Source organism: Mus caroli, chromosome 12 (assembly GCF_900094665.2).
Source record: "Mus caroli chromosome 12, CAROLI_EIJ_v1.1, whole genome shotgun sequence".
Lineage (NCBI taxonomy): Eukaryota > Metazoa > Chordata > Mammalia > Rodentia > Muridae > Mus > Mus caroli.
The window spans coordinates 82,744,044-82,753,415 of record NC_034581.1 but is presented as its reverse complement, the minus strand read 5'-3'; the positions used below and the strand labels follow the sequence as shown (position 1 = coordinate 82,753,415).

Sequence of the window (9,372 nt, the reverse complement as noted above, 5' to 3'; positions counted from 1 at the left end):
GCTGTGACTCAGTTCCAAGAGCTACTACAGTCTTAGGATGGGTGCCAGGAAGTATCTCACAGTGGTAGATCTGAAAGCAACAGTGTAAGTATAGAAGATCCACAGGCAGTCAACAGTGTTCCAGAGTTCTGTCTTCTGATAACTGCAAAATAATTCTCAGGCTTCTGGCCTGGTGCTCAGGAAGGTGTCGTCAACCCTAGTAGTGACAAATGCAGCAGATCCACTTTACTCTTCCAGGCCCAGCCTTGACATTTTAACAACAACAACAAAAAAATTAAATTAGTTTTGCTTTGAAATCTATTTGAGAAAGAATTTTTTATCAAAATTTCTGCACACAACATTCAATTATACCACTTAACAAAAAATTTCATCTCATCATTCCAAGGAATCATGTTCTATAGAATAAAGAGCAGGCTAAGATTTCATAAAACACTCAATAGACTCAGATACCATTTTAATAGATTTTTAAAGTTTAGAGTACCCAAGAATTACAACATCATTTGTGTTTCTCCGGCCTTTAATAGATCAGTAGAACACTCACATATATGCAACACTGCACTTTGAGTAGACGTGCTCAAAACATAATAAACACTATTTAAAGGCTGGAGAAATTGTACAGTGCTTGAATTCACTGACTGTTCTTCCAGAGGTCCTGAATTCAAATCTCAACAACCGAATGGTGGCTTACAAACATTTGCAGTGGGTTCAGATGCAATCTTCTGGTTGCTGTGTATGAAGACAGCTAGAGTATGCTCATAAAAATAAATAACTCTTTTTTAAGATTTATTTATTATTATACATAAGTTCACTGTAGCTGACTTCAGACACACCAGAAGAGGGTGTCAGATCTCATTATAGGTGGTTGTGAGCCACAATGTGGTTGCTGGGATTTGAACTCAGGACCTTCAGAAGAGCAATCAGTGCCCTTACCCGCTGAGCCATCTCATCAGCCCAATAAATAACTCTTAAAAAAATTTTTTTTCAGTTCACAAAATGAAAACTTGAAGAAGCCACAGGTTTTGTTACTTAGTTCTACTTTGGGACACAAAATAAGGCATGAAAGCAATTGCCATAGAAACATATGACAGTTGCACGAAGTCCTGGTGCATCCAGTGAAAACAGAAAAGCAAAGACCAACCAGAAAGTTCATCTCCATCTTCTTAAGATGTAAGAAGTGTTAGTAACAAACCAAGTAGCTAGAGTAGGAAATAACTAACAACATTCTCAGAAACACTACTGAGTTCATTTCCTGTTGGCCATCTCCTTCTGGGTATGGGACTTCCCCTTAAGAGTGGTTTTGTACATAGTGAGACCCCCTTGGAGAAAACTAACTTTCCCTTTGGGAGCAGTTACTAGAGATAGTGTCTGGAACCAAACCAGGTCCTCTGCAAGAACAGCCAATGCTCTGAACAACTGAGCTGTTTCTCCAGCCCATATCTGCTAGTTTTTACAAATGACATTTAAAAACATACAAATGAAAGCTAACTGAAAGCTTGGGATCCCCAAGCCCAGCCTTTTTGAGACTTTACTTTGGCCATTGCTATGGTGAGCACAAGATACCCACTGCACCCCTTGTGTGCATCCATTTCAAATTCTACCTTTCCCCTCATAGTCCTATTAACCTATATCATAGTGCCTGAAGAAGACTCAAATATTGGCTACCTCTAACACTTAGCATAACTCACTCTTACTTTTCTGGACCAAGGCTAGGACCACACTAGTAAACATCATCTGTTGGTTCCAGTTTCATTTCTGTGGCTGTTGTTAAAATACTCCAGCAAAACACAATTTCCAGGAGGAGGGACTTCTCTGTTTTACAATTCCAGGTTAAAACACACCAAGGGATGTCAAGGCAGCTAGTAAAATCCCACACACAATCAAAAGCAAGAGGGACTTGCTTCCTTGCAGAGAAGGAAGGAGGGAGGTAAGCTGGCAGGCAAGGCACCTCATGAAAGACTCCAGTTTCTAAGCAGCCTAGTCTCCAAGAAAGCACAGAAGAGGTTCTAGCCATGGTTGTGGCAAGGTTACCTCTGCACCCAAGCTTGAACTTTCCAAGTAGAAAAATGGAAATGTATGTACTCTCAAACCATTCCATAACCAGGACCCGAGCCAACAACCTACCTGGGGAGCTCCATCTTCTCTGAAGGAGTACTAAGACACAAGAAAGACGATTATTCCTATCTGAGATAGGGCTTTTCTGTGTAGTGCGGGCTTCCTAGAACTCTTTCTCCAGACCAGGTTGGCCTAGATCAGATATCTGCTTGCTTCTGCATCCCACGTCAAAGGCAGCAAGAAAGACTACTGTGTCTCATCCTGGGCAGAGCTTGAGTATATATTCTCTTTTCCATAGCCCCGCCTACACAGTGATGCACCTTTAATCCAACAAGGCCACACCTCCAGATAGTACCATACCCTGCTTCAAGCATAATTCAATCACCACACCATACAAACAAACAAAAGCACAAGTCTTACCACATACTGGTTTTCTATGGTAATGAGAGACAAATGAGATCACTGAGGACAATTTTAAAATAATGAATGTAGGAAATCAGAAATGCATAGACAAAAATCTGGGACAAAGGATTGAAAGAAAGAGATGGGGCTGGATAGAAGAGCACTGAATACTCTTCGAGGGTCCTAAGTTCAAATCCTAGAAATCACATGGAGGCTCATAACCATCCATAAAGAGATATGATGCCCTCATCTAGGACCTCTCAAGACAGCTTTTGTACTTAGATTTTTTTCTTTTCTTCTTCTTCTTTTTTTTTTTTTCTTTTTTTCTGAGATAGGGTTTCTCTGTGTAGCCCTGCTGTCCTGGAACACACTTTGTAAACCAGGCTGGCCTCAAACTCAGAAATCTGCATGCCTCTGCCTCCCAAGTGCTGGGATTAAAGGCGTGCACCACCACTGACCAGCCTGGTACTTAGATTTTTTGTTGTTGTTGTTCTTCTGAGTTTGGTTTATTTTGTTTTCTATGATCTCTGATGGCAATCAACACAACTTCACTCTTGATGTCCAAACTCCACTATGCATATATACAATATCTTTATATCTCTATCTCTTGATAGGCATCCAGAGTGATTCTATAACTTGGCTGCTGTGGGCAGTGCTGAAATAAACATAAATATGCAGATGTCTTTGTGGTATATTAAGCTATGCTGAAATGCTATGTCACTCCAATCAGCATGGTTATCATAAGGAAAAGAACATGCTGTTGAAGATTTGGGGACAAGAGAACTTTTTTTTTTTTTTTTTTTTTTTTGGTTTTTTGAGACAGGGTTTCTCTGTATAGCCCTGGCTGTCCTGGAGCTCACGTTGTACACCAGGCTGGCCTCGAACTCAGAAATCCACCTGCCTCTGCTTCCCAGATGCTGGGATTAAAGGCATGCGCCACCATGCCCAGCTAAGGACACTTAGATTTAATAATGAAGATTTAATAATAAATAAATCTGACTGCAGTTAGGAAGGCCAAGGCAGAGAGATCAGAGGTCCTGAATTCATATTCCCAGCAAACACATGATGGCTCAAAATGATCTGTACAACTACAGTGTACTCATATACATAAAATAAATAAATTAATTAATCTTTTTTTAAAAAAGGATGGATATGTGTTCTTCAGTCAAGTCTCATTTTCACACATGCATATCATATGGGATGCTTGTATCATGATGATCCTTTATTGTCCTATGGTTATACAGAGAACAGCAATTCTATTACAACACAACTAAGAGAGCAGCTCTGTAAAACTGATTGGGTGTCACAGTGGGTAAAGGCTCTTGCTGCCATGCTTGACTGCCTGAGTACAGTCTCAGATAGATGGAGAAATCAGAATCTTTCATGTTGTTCTCTGACCTTCACACAGGTGTTGTGGTACTTTTACACACACACACACTCACACACAAAAACAAACACCCACACACTCATGCACTACATGTAACAAATCTTATTTTATACTTTTATTATGCGTTTTGTCTGTATGTCCATCTGTAACCACATGCATACTTGGTGACCAAGGAGGCTAAAAGAGGGCATTGGACCCCCTGGGTACTAGAGTAGCACATGCCTGTCTGCAACCATGTGGGTGGTGGGAATTATTGCTCTTAACTGGTCTAAAGGAAAGCATTGCCTGTGATCAGTCATTTACCAGTAAATGTTATTAGGTTGAAGGGACCAGTAAAGAGCACTAATTCCCAACACTTAGATGGTGGCTCAGAAATATCTGCTACTCTAGTACCCAGTGAATCAAATGCCCAGTTATAGCCTCTTTCAGCATCAGGCATTTACATTGTTACAGATGTACATGCAGTCAAAACACCTATATAAATTAAGGTTTTGTTACACTTAGTGTATCACTGTGTATGTGAGTTTGTGTGTGTGTGCATGTGTGTGTGTCTGTGTCTGTATGTGTGTCTGTGTCTGTGTAAAACTACCACAATGTGCTAGTGAAGGTCAGAGAACAAACATGTCTTCTCCATCTATCTGAGACTGTACTCAGGCAGTCAAGTATGGCAGCAAGAGCCTTTACCCACTGTCACCCACCCAATCAGTTTTACAGAGCTAATCTCTTAGTTGAATTGTAGTAAGATTGCTGTTCTCTATATAACCATAGGACAATGAGGGATTATCATGGAACAAGCACCCCCTATGATATGCATGTGTGGAAAATGAGACTTGACTGTAAGAACACATATCCATCCCTTTCTTTCAATCCTACATCCCATGTTTTGGTCTATGCCTTTCTGATTTCCCACATTCGTAATTTTAACCTTGTCCTTAGTAACATCTTTTGTCTCTCATTACCATAGAAAACCAGTATGCAGTAAGAAGTGTCCTTTGTTAGTTTGTTTGGTGTGGTGATTGAATTATGCTTGGATTAGGGTGTGGTACTAATGGGAGGTGTGGCCTTGTTGGATTAGAGGTGTGTCATTGTGGAGGCAGTGCTTTGGGGACATGTATATTTACTTAAGCTCTGCCCAGGATGAGACAAGGTAGTCTCATCTTGCTGCCTTTGCCTTGGGAGACAGAGGCAAGCAGATATCTGATTCAAGCCAATATATTCTGTAGAAAGAGTTCCAGGACAGCCTCAAATACACAGAAAAACCCTATCTTAGTGTAGTGGCTATTCCTGGTTGTCAACTTGACTATATTTGGAATGAACTACAATCCAGAATTGGAAGGCTCACCAGTGACCCTAATCTGGAGGCTGGGAGATAGAAGTTTCTGATCTGGATCTTGGTATGGAGATCTTGAGCCATAGTGGCTATGGATTCCAGAAGATTAAATCTCTGAGTTTAAGGAACACACCTTTAATCTGGGCTACACCTTTTGTCTGGGATTAAAGGTGTGGTGGAACACACCTTTAATCTGGGCTACACTTTCTGCTGGAGACAATATAAGGACATTGGAAGAAGGGAATCTGGCTCTTACTCCTTCGCCTGCTTGCTGTGTGAAACTGAGTAACTGCTAGATCCTTGGACTTCGATTCACAGCTGTGACTGAACCATTGTTGGGAATTGGGCTGCCGACTGTAAGTCATCAATAAATTCTTTTACTATATACAGACTATCCATAAATTCTGTGACTCTAGAGAACCCTGACTAATACACTTAGAAAAAAAGAATCATCTTTCTAATGTCTCTTTGTCCTCCTTCAAAGAAGATGGTACATACCAGGTAGGTCATGGATTCGGGTCCTGGTTGTTGAATGTTCTGGGAGAACATACATTTTCCATTTTTCTTCGAGGATAGTTTAAGCTAGGGAGCAGAGGTAACCTAGCCACAACCATGGCTAGAACCTCTTGTGGGCTTCCTTGGTGACTTGGCTGCTCAGAAGCTGGGGTCTTTCATGAGTTGCCTTCCCTGCCAGCTTACCTCCTTCCTTCCTTCCTTCCTTCCTTCCTTCCTTCCTTCCTTCCTTCCTTCCTTCCTTCCTTCCTTCCTTNCTTCCTTCTCTGCAAGAAAGCACATCCCTCTTGCTTTTGGGATTTCACTATCTGCCTTGACATCCCTTGGTGGGTTGTAACCTGGAATTGTAAGCCAGATAAGCCCCTCCTCCCGGAAATTGTGTTTCTTCCGAGTATTTTAACAACAGCCACAGAAATGAAACTGGAACCAACAGATGATGTTTACTAGTGTGGTACTAGCCTTGGTCCAGAAAAATAAGAGTGAGTTATGCTAAGTGTTAGAGGTAGCCAATATTTGAGTCTTCTTCAGGCACTATGATATAGGTTAATAGGACTATGAGGGGAAAGGTAGAATTTGAAATGGATGCACACAAGAAAAATACCAGGGGTGCTGTGTGTGTCCTGTGCTCACCATAGCAAAGTAAAGTCTCAAAAAGGCTGGGCTTGGGGATCCCAAGCTTTCAGTTAGCTTTCATTTGTATGTTTTTAAATGTCATTTGTAAAAACTAGCAGATATGGGCTGGAGAAACAGCTCAGTTGTTCAGAGCATTGGCTATTCTTGCAGAGGACCTGGTTTGGTTCCAGACACTATCTCTAGTAACTGCTCCCAAAGGAAAAGGTGGTTTTCTCCAAGGGGGTCTCACTATGTACAGAACCACTCTTAAGGGGAAGTCCCATACCCAGAAGGAGATGGCCAACAGAAAATGAACTCAGTGGTGTTTCTGGGGATGTTGTTGTTATTGTTAATTTGTTTTGNCCTATTTTGGATGGTTGGTTTGTTACTAAGCCTTTGTCACATCTTAAGGAGATGGAGATGAACTTTCTGGTTGGCCTTTGCTCCTCTGTTTTCACTGGACTTCATGTAACTGTCATATGTTTCTATGTCAACTGGTTTCCTGTGTTATTTTGTGTCCCAACGTGGATCTAAGTAACAAAACCTGTGGCTTCTTTAAGCTTTCATTCATTTTGTGAACTGGAGAAACATTTTTGTAAGAGTTATTTACTTTTATGAGAATATGCTAGCTGTCTTCNCACACACCAACCAGAAGATTGCATCAGAACCCATTGCAAATAGTTGTGAGCCACCATGTGGTTACTGGGAATTGAACTCAGGACCTCTGAAGAATGGTCAGTGCTTTCAAATGCTGAGCAATCTCTCTAGCACTGAAATTGTTTTTGTCATATTCCGACTATGTCCATTCAGACTGCAGCAGTGCATATTTGTGCNTGTTCTAGTGATATATTAAAGGCATGATCAATACAAGTAACCTTATAATGTTGGGTACTCTAAACTTCTTTAAACTATTCAAATGGTATCTGAATCTACTAAGTGTTTTATGAAATCTTAGACTGCTCTTTTTTATATAAAACAACATCCCTTGGAAAGATAAGATGAAATTTTAATTAAGCTATACTATCCAATGTTGTGTGCAGAAATTTGATAAAAAAAAATTATTTCTAGCCCTCAGGGCAAGACAGCAGAGGTGAAGTCCAAAAAGCACGTGCAGAAGCCTCCAGGGCAAGTGAGAGGAGGAGTTCCGGAGTCCCCAACCATGGCCTCTCAAGATGCTGGTGCACCCACGGAGAGTAAAACCAAAAAGAAGAAAACTGGGACCCCAGCTAGCCTCTGCCACAAGGGCAAGGTCTGCAAGAAAGAAAAAAGAAAGACAGAGGAAGACCCAGCCAGGCCCAGAGGGAAGGAAAAGGTTTGTGCAGACAAGAAGCTGCNTGCTAGTAGCCCCAGGGGCAAGGCCCAGGGGCCTNAAGGAACCAAGAAAAAGTCATCCTCTGTGACCACAGTGGCCAGCCCAGGGAAAGGGGGGCTAGGCCGCACTTCCAACACGGGGCCCCAGGACTCTAGGCATGGTCCTGGTGCACCACTGACCTGGAAAGGTGGCAGTGCAAGGAAGATGCCTTCGGGCAAGTTGGTGGAACACAAGGCCCGCTCCCTGAATAAAGGAGCCCCCCAAGACACCCCTAAGCTCAAAAAACGGAACCTGAGACACACAGAGCTATTTGGGGCTGAGAGCAAGGAGAAGGACTCAGGAGTGGGAGTGGGAGCACCCCAGGTCTGGCCCCCGACCCTGCCCAGCATGAGCTCAGACTCAGAATCAGACTCCAACTCCAGCCTGGGGCTGGAAGAGATAAAGTTTCCCATTTGTCTCAAGGCCTCACAACCTGTGCCCCCTGCAACGCCCTCCCCATTCTCCTCCTCCTCCTCCTCCTCCTCCTTCTTGCTGTCCTCAGGAGCCAGCCAGTGTGCAGAGGAGGATGTGGACTACTTGGCTCTGGAGCAGAAGGTGGGCTTCCATGTGGACCCTATGGAGGAGTGCCTGCAGATCTTCACTGAGTCCACCAGGGTGAAGATGGAAGACAAGGACTGGCTGACCCAGCAGCCACCCAAGGNGAAGGCTGAGGAAAAGATGCATGCGGGCCTGACCACTTCATTCCCAGGGCAGAAGAGGAAGGTCTCACACCTTTGCANGCCAGGCAAGGGGGCAGAGGCCCCAAAGAAGACCCCCGTGGCTCCTGCGGCACAGCCCCCAACTGCTCAGAAGGTGTGGTACCTTCGAGCACAGCAAGCACTGAGGGAGTTGGCCAGTTGGCTACAGGCCACCCCAGGGCCAACTGAGGGGCTTTCCTCTGTGCACATCTCAGTGCCAGGGGAGAAGAGGAGGATTGTTCACATACCCAACTCCNGACTGGCTGCTGCCCTCACAGGTTCCAAGAGGGTGCTCCCTGCCAGCAGCAGCCAGGTTTCCCACAGTCCCAAACCTGGCAGTCAGCCACTGAAGACACCCACGCTGTCAGGGATGGCATCTAAGATNACAACCACCATCACCCCCAAATGCATCGTCCACAGCCCATCACTCCAGAGTCTAAAGAAGCCCGTCATCCCAAAAGAATTTGGCGGCAAGGTCCCCACTGTGGTCTGCCAAGGTTATCTCCACCTGTTCATTGAGGAGTTTCTCAAGTTCTATACGTCCAAACAGGAGGCCATTGAGAAGGCCCTGANCGAGGAAAAGGTGGCATATGACCTCAGTCCCAGCAAGAACATATACCTGAATGTGGCCGTGAACACCCTTAAGAAGCTAAGGGGGCTGGCCCCCAACACCATGGTCAACCTCAGCAAAGCCAGTGGCCACAGGGTTGTGCCCCATGAGGTTGTACTGGGGGGCAAATTGGCAGCTAAAACCAGCTTCTCACTGAACAGCCCCAGCAGCCAGCAGGTAGAGGAGCTGAGAGCACTGATACCCAGTGCCTCTGCAGGATCTGCCCTGTACAGCCACCTTAGGCAGTACTTACTCACTCAGGAGCAGCTGAAGGAGAATGGCTACCCCTTCCCCCACCNAGAGCGTCCAGGGGCTGCAGTCATCTTCACTGCCAAGGAGAAGAAGCCCAAGGACCCCTCCTGCAGAATTTGCCATCGCTGTGGCATTGAGTTCCCTGTGTACTCTGCGGGCCTCTGT

At 44.2% G+C, this 9,372-nt stretch overlaps 1 pseudogene; it reads left to right on the top strand.

Annotated features, from left to right (window-relative positions):
- Positions 1-7,455: 7,455 nt before the first annotated feature.
- LOC110306564 overlaps positions 7,456-9,372 on the top strand; it is a 2,819-nt pseudogene continuing 902 nt past the window's right edge.